Genomic DNA, 13041 nt, shown 5'->3' on the forward strand with positions numbered 1-13041 from the left:
ATCATTATTTGTCTTCATTAGATATTGCTTGGTCATGCTCCACCTAGATTTATGAAAGTAAGCATGTTCAGAATAGATTAGATAGTAGATTGGTATATTTATGAACTATTTTCATATATTGGAATTTATTGTTTCCTATCACCCCCTTATGATTTTCCAAGGTATGTCCCTGATAGGTTTCCCTTAAGAGAAGTTGGATACCATTTTCTAAAACTAGGATCACCATGCTTTTACAGTTAGGATAAAGGCTAATATGGCCTTCATTCCCCATTATAGTGGGATATTATTCCTTAGAAAATATTAATAATGCAAAATTAGAGGTCGTCACATTAGATGATTGTTGTCCCAAGAAATTCTCAAGAGACAAGGAGTTGTTTCTCCATGGATCTAGATCTATGATCCATGAAATTGTGGGTGTAATACGTGTGAAATCCAAATGCTAAAAGAGTGTACATGTAAACTATATCTATCTAATATGGTAACATATATGAGATTTATCCCTGAAAGTTTGATAGAGACCATAGATCTAAAAGTAGCTCTGGAGATCACGTTTGTATACAAATATCCTTCTCGTCACTCCTAGATCTAACCTCTTGCACAAAATCACTATTGGACAAGGATATTGTTCCTCCACATAGGCGAAGTCATCATGTACAATGATATGACCAAACCATATGATAAAATTAGAATAAATCATACATGGGAATGAAAACACACATATACTTCTATTAAATCAAAGAAACAATACATTTTTATGAAGAGATATTAGTAATCCATCCTCAGTCCTTGGTATGACACCTTCCTTTGACTCACGTCAAGATATATCTACTCTAGCATGAAAGGGAATCATAATGTAAAATCACACATGTGACTCAGTTATATTTTCTTCCCCCCTCTCCTCTTAACAAGGTCAATTTATATAGGTCTTTTTTATCCTTTGGGAGAATATATCTAGACACCTAGGGGATTGAGAAGTTAGGAAACTTATACAATAATTGACCCCCATCCAACTCATATAAAAGTAGATTGACTTGATTTCCTTGGCAATGTAAAACTCTAGAGTCTTTGAGCATATTTTCTCCCCACAAAAAGGAAATGATTGTATCATGTCGCTAAGTTGTGCACTATTTAGTACTAAATGTACATAATATTCCAATGTTTTGGGAGTGGTTTCCCTGCTAAAGATGTATAATCAAACAATATGATGTGTGCATCAAGGTTAACAGGTGTGGTGATGGACTATGGTCGCTCTTACTAAATCAAAGTGTTAAAAATAGGCTATAACAGATGCACCTTATTGCCTGTGGTCAGAAGAGAAACTAATGGTTGAAGATCATTCTTGCAACATCTAGGTCAAAATGAAAGGAAGGAATAAATACCAAAAGACATAGTCAAAACCATGCCAATACACAAGTCTCAATCATAAGAATATCATACTTGATTCTATCATACCCATGCTTCACACAAAGGGAAACTAAACATGGCCACCAACTATATAATTCACATCCATGACATGAGATTCTAGGACATGGCCATGAGAGATACATGATGGATCCATTTGAAAAACCAAAATATGATAGCTATTAGAGGAAATTTCAACCTAAAAGTGGCCTCCTAAGGAAAATTAAAAAAATAATAGTTAAAGTAATAAAATAAGAGTTATAAATTTCAAAGGGAAAAGAAGAAAAATAATTTTCTAATTGTTGTATTTTTGGCTTCTCCTGATAGGTTTACTCAAATTTTGAGTGTAGACACACATGTGTCTACAGTTGAAATTTTAGTAAATCGATAAGGAGATAAGCCAAAAATACAATTAGAAAAAGTAGTTTTTCTTCTATTCCCTCCAAAATATTTACATGTGCCTCATTTTAAATTTAAAATATTTTGATTGGCTTACATATTATGACATGGAAATTATGTGAAAAATGCGTGGGCACTTTTAGTCTAAAATTCACTTTAATGCACCAACAAATACAATGTGGATCTATGTCATAGTTTTCATCAATAGGACTATAGAAATGTATAAGAGAGGTTCATCATTTTTAGGTCCATATAATACTATTGTAGCCACCTTACTATTAGTGTACCCCCCTTAAAGTTATTTTTGTGCCCATGTATCCCCCATATTGTTATTGTAGTGCCCCATAGAAGCCAACTATTATTATTGTTGCGCCCCTACATTATTATTTTTATGTAGGGTATGACTATATTGTGACGCCTTGGACTCCTATATATACAAAGGAGGCCTTGTCATTTTTATCATCTAAGAATTGTACATTTTTGTAATGTAAAGAAGGTTTCCCACTCAAATAGGATATTTTTTAAGTCGTTGGTCTATATTTTCTGTCAGTTGGTTGCATAACATTTGGTATCGTAGCAAGAAAAAATGAATTGGGAGTGATAAATTTTAAGATGGATGGCTTATCAAAAATAATAAAAGGAGACATGGATGGTTTAAAAGGGAATATGGAAGGTTTAAAAGAAAACATGGAAGGTTTGAAGGAAGGTTTGAAAAAGTTGTTGCAAGAAATGCTTCCCAGTGGTGACAAGGCAATCCATGAAAATCATGATGAGTATAAAAGGAATATGAATTATGATTTTAGAGATTCCAATGTTAGGTTTAAGAACCACCACATTCTAAATATATATATATATAGATATATATATATATGTATATATATATGAGGAATTTTGATGGCAAGGCTGCAGTAACATGGATACTACAAGGATGCAAACCTCACAAAAGGTATGTATTGCATATTTATATTTATAACCCAATCAGTTTGTATGATATAGATGCCTTTGTTCTCGTAAAACACTTGGCAGCTGATCAATTTTTACAGAGGAAATGATAGCACATTATTAGGATACAAATAGAAACACCTTCTTTAGTTGATTGATAAATGTCAAACAAAAGGGTTCGATGGCATAGCACATTAAAGACTTCCAAAAATTTAAATATTAGGGTAATTGATATTCCAAAGGAGCATAGGATTGATGTCTTCATAGGGACTTTAAAATATAACATCCAACATGAGGTTCATCTTTGGGAACCTAGTTCATTAGAGAAGGCATTCTAGGTGGCAAGAAAAGTTGAAAGATAAATTGTGGAAACAAGGAAGTCTACCACTCATAACTATAAATATGGAAGTGTTGTTGATCCTAGTCCTACGCAACCTACAAGGATGAAAACACAAAAATTGGAGGATAAAAGAGCAAAGGGGATTTCTTACAGTTGTGATAGGAAATACACTAACGGTCATAAGTGTGTTGAGAAGAAATTATTTTATATAGATTGTGAAGAGTAGGAAGATAAGGACTAAGAAACACCAAAAGGAGAGGATATACACTTAGATCGAAGCCCAAAGAAAGAAGAAATGAATCTGATGATACCTTGTAATACATTGGCATGAATTACCACTCCTCAAAACTCTCAAGACAGAAGGACATATCAGGAAGAAAAATATAAATTTACCATTCCTCTCATTGATGAATTGTTGGATGAATTACATGGAGCAATTTAATTCACCAAGTTGGATCGTCATTCAGGATATCATCAAATTAGAATGAATACTGAAGTCATTCCAAAAACAACATTCAAAACTCATGGGGGTCGTTATGAATTTTTGGTCATGCATTTTGGCCTTACTAATGCACCTTCCATATTTCAAGTTTTGATGAATTCCATTTTCAAACCCTTAGAAAATTTATGTTAGTATATTTTTATGATATACTAATATATAGAAAGTCTTGGAAGGATCATGTACAACATGTTGATAGGGTGCTCAAACTATTGGAGGAAAAACAATTATATGCAAAAACCTCCAAATATTTCTTTGGAGTACAGGAGGTGGAATATTGGGTCATATTATATCTCATGATGGTGTTAACATACACCCTAACAAAATTAAATCCATTAAGGAATGGAAAATCCCCACAACCATAAAGAATATTCAAGGATATCTTGGGTTGACTGGGTATTATCGCAAGTTTATTAAGAATTATGGGAGAATAGCAGAACCTATAACATCATTACTAAAGTAATATGCATTTTCTTAGATTCCATAAGCAACTAAGGCCTTTGAACATATTAGAGAGGCAATGTGTGAAGCACAAGTGTTAACTACGTCAAACTTCACAAAAAACTTTATTGTGGAATATGATGCCTCGAGAAATGGAATTGGTGCTCTTTCAACGCAATAACGAAGATCGATTGCTTTTGAAAATCATCTAATCAAAGGAAAATATTTACACAAACCTATTTATGACAATGAAATGTTGGAAATATTACATGCACTAAATAAATGGTGACCTTACCTAATGGGAAGACACTTCAAGGTAAAAACAAATCATGATAGTCTTAAATACTTTTTGGAACAAAGATTATCTTTAGAAGAGAAACAAAAATGGGTGACAAAGATGTTGGGTTATGAGTTTGAAATCTTCTACAAAAAAGGGAATAATGTTTTTTTGCAGACGCACTCTCAAGAGAGGATGAGGATGTGGACACATTTCTTTGTGCTATTTCTATTATCTAACCTCAGTGGATAACTGAAGCAATGGATGAATGGAAGAATGATGAAGAGTTATGGATATTCATTCAAAAGTTGCAAGAAGATCCTAGTACATCTGATACATTTAGATGGAAAAATGATTCATTACGGTACAAAGATTGCTTATATCTTTATAATAATTCCCAAGTCAAACAAAATATTCTTTTGGAATTTCACACCTCTGCCTTAGGAGGGCACTAGGTATTTTTAAAAACCTACAATAGGGTCAAGAAGGATTTTTTTTTGGGATGGCGTTAAATCTGATATTCAGAGGTTTGTGGAAGAATGTTTGGTTTGCCAAAAAAATAAGGTTGAGACAATTAAGACACCGAATCTATTACAATCTTTAGCCATTCCAAGTCAGCATTGAGAGGAGGTCTCAATGGATTTTATCATAGGATTACAAAAGTCTGAAGGAAACAATGTCATCATGGTGGTAGTTGATAGAATTACTAATTATGCACACATTTGTGCATTATCTCATTCTTTTAAAGAGAGTACAGTTGCTACTACATTTATGGAAACAATTCAAAAGCTTCATGGAAACCCAAAAATTATATTATGTGACAAAGATCCCATTTACATTGGAAATTTTTTAACTGAATTATTTTCTTGTCTTGTTACTCAATTAACTCGTAGCTCATATTATCATCCTTAATCTAATGGGAAAAATTAGATAGTGAACAAATGTTTACAATGATATCTTCGTTTCTTCGTATCTAATAAAAAACACAATGCGTCAAGTGGTTACCTTGTGTCGAATTGTGATAAAACACTTCCTTTCCTACTATAGAAAAATGACCCCATTTATGGAACTTTATGGATATCATCCACCATCCATCACATCATACTTAAGATAAAATTCCAAGGTTCAAGCAGTTGAAGATCACATTGCGCATCAATAACAAGTTTTGCAACTCTTAAAGGATAACCTTACTTTAGCATAGAATCAAATGAAACAACAGGCATATCAACATCACAATGAAAGAAGTTTTGATGTAGGTGATTGGGTATTTTTACAGCTACACCCATACAAAGAAACGCCTCTCAAGAAAGCTCAAGGATAATAGATTATCAGCCAAGTACTATGGTCTGTACAAGGTGTTTCAAAAGATTGGTACTATGGCATACAAATTTGAGTTGTCTGCATCTTCTTGAGTACACCCAACTTTCCATCTTTCATGCTTAAGGAGGATTATCAGTGAAAGATTCTAGTTTAAACAATGTTTCCAGAACTTAAGGAAGAAGGAAAAATAATATTGTATCGTGAAGTGTATCTCCCTTATTGTTAATGTTGTGCCCCATAGAAGCTCACTATTTTTATTGTTGTGCCCCTACATTATTATTTTTATGTAGGCTCTGATTATATTGTGACCCCTTAGATTACTATATATACAAAGGATTTCGTGTCATTTATGTCATCCATGAATTGTTAGTTTGTGTAGTAAATGAGGTCACCCCCTCGAAGAGGATAATTTTTAAGTCGTTGATCTATCTTATCTGTGAACTGGTTGCATAACACCCATAATAGTCAAAGTACATAAAATGATACATATCTCCAATGTAACTTGGGACGGGTGCCATATAATAGTGATATGTCCCTATCCCAAGGTCTTGTACTCAGCCTTTATGTAATAAATCTACAACGTGAGAATATATGAGTTGATGTCAAGCATGCTAGAAAATGTCTAATTACTAGTCATTGAGGTATACCATTAATAAACATAAGGGAACCCACCATGATGAAAATAGACCCCACGGTATCTACCATAATCCAGTAAGTGTGAATAAATTTCTTAACATCAAAGACTTGAGGAAAAATTTGATTAGTAGTCAATGGAGTAAACCAACTCTTTATCGCAAGCAGGCCTACCTCAAAGGTATGGATGATCTAAGGTATTACTAGTTCCCAGATCGGGCTCTTGAATAATGAGTTGAAGTTGATAGGAGAATATCCATCAAAGGAGTGCCTTGATGTATCCCTCATCAATTGATATGGAATATAATGACAGATGATGTGAATGGATGAAGTCATGGGGTACAACTCACATAAGCATGACTAATACAAAAGGTGAAAAATGTCTATACATGGCTAACTGAAATTGAATATTCCCTTGAACATGTAACAAGATAACACAAAAGTGACATGGTAGCATTAAATAATGATAATTAAGTGATACCATGAAACAACATAGAAGGCATTGAATCACACTTCATAGCGACTAGAAGAGTAACCAATCAAAGGAGTGAATAGACTCATATGTATGGTACGACTCTTAGGGAAGCTAAAACCTAGTTGTGAAGAAATAATATCAACATTTCTTTGAACTTAAATAGGAACCCAAAAAACTATAGATACAACCATAAATAGAAAGATGCAACAGAAATAACACTTCATTTCATTACTATCAAAATATTGAAATATTCTTAGAAAAAAATGAAAACAAACAAGCTTGGGCGATGGTAGCTTACCTTTGAGAAGAGGTGTGTCGACTACATCCTTTGAACTATAAGGGCCTATTTATTATCGAGAAACAAGCAAAAACCCTAAATGACCAAAACCCTAACCCTAGGAGATGTAACCCCAAGAGTTTGTGGGCCTTGTTGGGGTTATTTGGGAAGCCAACTTCCCACGGTCATAACTTGGTCATATTATCTCTATTTGGCATGTACGATACCTTGTTGGAAATGTATCTCAAAGTACTACAAGATTTGTAGAAGATTGGTTACTGGGCTCAAAAAAGTGTCGATTAGGGGGTCAAAAATACTCCAAATGTTCATGACCTGAAAAAATACTAAAAATAGTAAATGCTGAAATAAACAAGGAAAAAAATGAAACTGACTGGAGGTCTAGGTGGAATAGGAAATTTTACACCAATATCTAGCTAGATTAGTCCTCCCCTGAGGAAGTAATCATCCCCATTGCGTGCAGAGCCTCCATGATGTGAGGAAAATTTTGTTGAACCTGGTCAGTGGTGAGCCAATTTCCATAGTTAAGGTGTTGGCCTACTTTGGCAACTTGATATAGCTGGATCATATGTTGGTGAGTGTTCTTGATATTTGTTTCCATGAGATGATTAGTTGTAGCCTGTTCCATGCTGTATGTGTTTAGCTTTGTTGGTGTGAGTTGTTCTGCAATGTCGTATCTGTCCAACAATGGTGGAAAGTATGGTCGAAGGAGGTGTACATTGTACACTGGGTGCACATCAAGGAATAATGGGATGTTGAGCTCGAAGGCATTGTACCCCACAACCTTGGTGATGGTGTATGACCCATATCGGAGTAGGTCAAGCTTGCAGTGGGGTCTAGCGAGGTGATCCTTCTGCAAATGTAGCCAAACTTTGTCACACACCTAGAACTTCTGTGACACTCGATGTTGATCATGGCATTGCTTGTACTTAGAATATGATCTATCCAATATATCATGGATTTGCAGGCAAATGTGTTGAATTCGCTCAATGAAGTTATTATCACTGTCAGCTTCAGACTAGATGTGAGCTGAATCTACCTAAGTAGTTGCAAATGGTATGGCCACACCAATGTGACATAATGGATGAAGTCCTAACCTTACCAGAAAGAGGCTATGGCCCATTGAGCTATGGAGAGATATGTTATAGTTGTGTTGAACATAGGGGAGGCTTTCATCCCATGTGCATGGATTATTCGAGTTGAATTTGCATAGGATGTGTGTGATCATCTTGTTGATGACCTATGTTTGGCCATCAGTTTGGGGGTGGAATGTCATTGATCTAGGTGGCTCCAGAGACACACATAGGACAAAGAGGGCTTAGGGAAGCTCAAAAATCAAAGTGATTATAATTATTTTGAACTAAAACCAGAGCGTAGATTTCATCATCCTGATCACAGTGGTGCAAAAGGTTCGTCAATCCGAGGTCGTATGAGGGAGAACGAGCCAGTCAAAGTTTGGGTCAAAGTTGGACTGTGGGTAAGTTTAAGTGTCCTACAATTTGACCGACCTAGGGGTATAACCTAGCTCTTGAAAGCGGGTGAAATTGTGGCCTCTTTAATTTGTTTAATAATCCTTATGTTAGACAAAATTAAAAAAATGCTCTATGTCTATATATATATATATATATATATATATATATATATATATATATATATATATATATATATATATATATATATATATATATATATATATATAATGTGGTGGTGGGCCACCACCCCCGCCACCACCAAAACTATCGCATAACAAAGTTTTATTAAATGGACGACGAGCCATGACCCCCGCTGGCCCAACCACAACCATAAACCAAAGCTAATGTTTAAATATGGGCTAGCGGTCATGACCCCGCCTGACCCTCCAACAAACCCCCATATAAACCATATGTTAACCTTAATGTTATGGGGTGGGTAGACCACCTCCGGTGGACCCGGCCCACACCCCCAAACCACTCTATTATGCATCTTCCATATTAATGGGAGGCTGGTGGGTACCGAGCCTGTGCCAACCATGTGGGCTGGCCTGCCACTATGCAGCAGCCCCATGTCACACCACAATACCATGCAAAACAAACAATGTGCTCCAAATACATTATATGCTATGGTGGGCCACCACCCCCGCCACCACCAAAACTATCGCATAACAAAGTTTTATTAAATGGACGACGAGCCATGACCCCCGCTGGCCCAACCACAACCATAAACCAAAGCTAATGTTTAAATATGGGCTAGCGGTCATGACCCCGCCTGACCCTCCAACAAACCCCCATATAAACCATACGTTAACCTTAATGTTATGGGGTGGGTAGGCCACCTCCGGTGGACCCGGCCCACACCCTCAAACCACTCTATTATGCATCTTCCATATTAATGGGAGGCTGGTGGGTACCGAGCCTGTGCCAACCATGTGGGCTGGCCTGCCACTATGCAGTAGCCCCATGTCACACCACAATACCATGCAAAACAAACAATGTGCTCCAAATACATTATATGCTAATTAATCCAATGGAGGTGCAGGAGTTATCAGGCGGGCCGCCCAATGCAGACCCAACCCCAAACAAATAACATTTTAATGTGGTTTTAAACTATAATGTACTAAAATGGGAGGGGCAAGGCTTGACCACCCGAGCCCTCCTCAACCAATTTCATTTTTAACCATTAAACCAAACAAATTCCTTGGTTAATCTGCCCGAAAACTTATATAAACCCGTCAGTGCACCCGGTTAGATGGAGGAGCAGGAGCGCACATGGAAATCGAGGCAATATGTTTTTAATTAATTTATTGCATGTGGAACCATGATTGAGCAAAATTTCTAAGAGGGTGAAATTTTTGCAGTGTCGAAATTGGGCACATTTTATGTCTATCTTACACTTCTTAGTGACACAAACCCAATGGGACAGTCAATTTCCTTATTTGAGTAGCAAATTTGCAGAGGACCTAGAGGAGGGAATCTTTGAGGAATCTAGGGGGAATCTAAAAGATTCCTTAATCCCTAGAATCTCACTTTCTCAGAATTTAGAAATTTGACAATTGATTTTGCATTATTCGATGCCACAAATCTCATGGTGCATTTATATTTTCCATTTGCTCATTTCATTTTTCGGCCACTTTTCAAAGTGGAGTGCTAGTGTCAGCATTCATGTGCAACCAACGATTTCCATGCAATTCGACGTCATGAGATCGATGGTATGAATAACTTTGGTAGCTTGACATCCTTTTCTTCAGATGGCCCCTAAATGTGAGGTATATGCAGTGTATTCATGTACTTCTTTTGCTATGCATTGTGTTGCACAGATCCTTGTTTGATGTTTAATGAGGGATCAGCTTGTTTCTTACTTGTTTTCATGATTCCTGCTTGATGTGACGTGGATTCATTTGTGTGATGTACTTGTTGTCATGATTCGTCATGTTTTATTTGAGATCCCTTTGTTGTTATGTTGATGGGATACTCATGTGTCACCATGTATGATTGCATTGAAATCCCTTTTATGTCATGTTGGCAGGATGTTCATTATCACCATGCATGAGCTTGTATCATACTGATAGAAGCCCTTTTTGACTGAGAGTTCCTGTAGCAGAACATCTCTTGGAGCCACTCCTGCGTGAGGGAATTTTCCTTGTATGATAGTGACATCACCTCTTATGTACATCATCACTGTTGACAACACTTAATGTAGTGGCCTACACCATCTGGACACTGGGGCCCGGAGACGTAGTCCCTCCTAAACGAACTTCGTTATCAATGGCTTATGTTTTCATTTGTTGATGATTTTCATGTTCCTCTTCATTACAACATGCAAATGTATTCATTGATGCTATTTTAAAAATGAAATTGAACACATCACGCAAGTGAAAGGTCTTGGAAGGGTCCTTTGTCACACCCAGACCTCGATCAAGTGGTATCAGAGCAGTCTTTGCGTGGAATCTATAAATTGCAAGCATGAAAAATGGAATTTGGAGCAACAGAGGATGAAAAAGTGATGTATGAAACCATGCTCAAAATTTCCCAAAGGGTGGAAATAATGTATGAATCTATACAAAAAGAGACAGAGGAAAAGGAATGATTGTAGCTTCAGTTGTAAGCCACGAACGATGCCTTGGAAGAACTGAAGCACAACAGCCAAAGTCTTTAAACAAGTAGCGCTGAATTGAAGATGCTTCTACATGAAGAGAAAGAGGAGAAACATAGTTTGCTATGACAGCTGCAAGAAAAGACGAGGCATTGGAAAAGCTGCAGCATTACACATGCTAGGTAAAAATTAATTATCTAAATTCATGTATGTGTCCTGATAATGATTTCGCTATTTTTTAAAATCATACCACAGGAGTTGGCTCCAAACTATTGAAGAGTATGGGTTATGAAGGAAAAGTCTTGGGAATTAATGGCTAAGGCATTGTCAACCCCATCAAAGTAGAGGAATTACCCCGTCAGGTAGGACTTGGGTATGTCAGAAAGGAAGTTGGGGAATGTGCCAAGACAGCTAGCAAACCACCAACAATAGATAATGAGAGGCCCTCATCAGTTCTTTCCAAATTGATAGAGAAGGTAAAAGATGTTGATTTCCTTTTGGTTTAGTTGTCACATAGTATAATTTTTGTTGGAGATTTAGAGATCCCATTTATAGGGAAAAACATGAGGCTCCTTACCAGGACAAGGCAAGAGGAGGAAAAATAACTTGGCATTAATAACCAAGGCATAACTCCACCATTGGAGGTTATGCATAAAAATTGATTTCCAGGCTTGAGATACACTAAAGGAGAATGCTTGAAGGTGTCATACGCTTCTAATACATCATCAAAATTGTTGAGGAAAGAGAATGATGGGAACACATCCCCATTATCCCATGGCAGGGAAAGAGCTGAGGCAAGCTCTCATCGCCATAATTCCACCAGGGACAACAAGGAAAGGTATAACCAATCTCAAAACTAAAATATTCATTTCGATTATAATCATGTTTTTAATGATGAACATAAAATATGGCATCGAAAAACATGTACCTATTGTGGATTACATAACCATACATTTTCTAAGTGTTGGAAAAGAATGGCAGCACACAAAAGGATGAGGTGTGAAAAAAATTCTCAATAGCAGGTAAATAAGATATGGAGGAAGAAGATGTGTTGCAGTCATTGCAATAGAAATGGCCATCAAAGAGCCACATGTCAGGGGCTCCATCCACAGCAGCGCCTTAAAGACAAAGCGTCGGTGCATGAACCAGGTGAAACAATTATTCGACAAGAAAAACCACCATAGGGGGATGAACCATTCACATTGATAAGTGGAAAATGGTTTCTAGATATGTTAGCTTGTCATGGTTGTGCTTTTGTAAATCATTTGTTGCATTTTAACATGTAAAAGTGATGATGCATTTTCCATAACTTGCTCAGCAACAATGATGTCTAGTATTATTTTGTGTTGCATGATAAACTGTGAAAGTGATGTCATGTTTCCATCAATTGTCAAAGAAAAGATAGTGTTTCACCTTATCTTTGTAAATCATGTGTTACAGTGATGATGTGTTATCACTTGTTGAAAGAACAATGATATTTTGGCCTTATTTTCGAAGTTGGGGTATTGTGTCCATCTTGAATTAAGCTTGACCATTGAGTATGTGTTATGAACTCGTGGCAAGTGTGGGACACTTGGGTCATTAGTTGGTCATGAAAGTCACGCATGTAATTTGTAAAAACAATGTACTATAGGCTACAAAGGTTGCAGGTGTTGGCTCATCACTTAAGGCTTTGAAGAACAAAGGTGAAGGAGATGGAAGCGAGGCCTTTAGGATGCTTGTGATGCAGAAAAGGTACAAAAAAATTTGCAGATTATTTTTCATGGTTTTGGAGGACCGAAAGCTCCTGAGTGGGGAGGAATTATCCAGGTGGCTCCAGAGACACACACAGGACAAAGAAGGCTTAGGGAAGCTCAAAAATCAAAGTGATCATAATGATTTTGAACCAGTGCCAGAGCATATATCTCGTCATCTTGATCGCAGAGGTGTGAACAATTCGTCAATCCAAGCT

Source organism: Pinus tabuliformis, chromosome 1_1 (assembly GCF_031772625.1).
Source record: "Pinus tabuliformis cultivar Carrire ecotype Pingquan chromosome 1_1, CPIR1, whole genome shotgun sequence".
Classification (NCBI taxonomy): Eukaryota; Viridiplantae; Streptophyta; class Pinopsida; order Pinales; family Pinaceae; genus Pinus; species Pinus tabuliformis.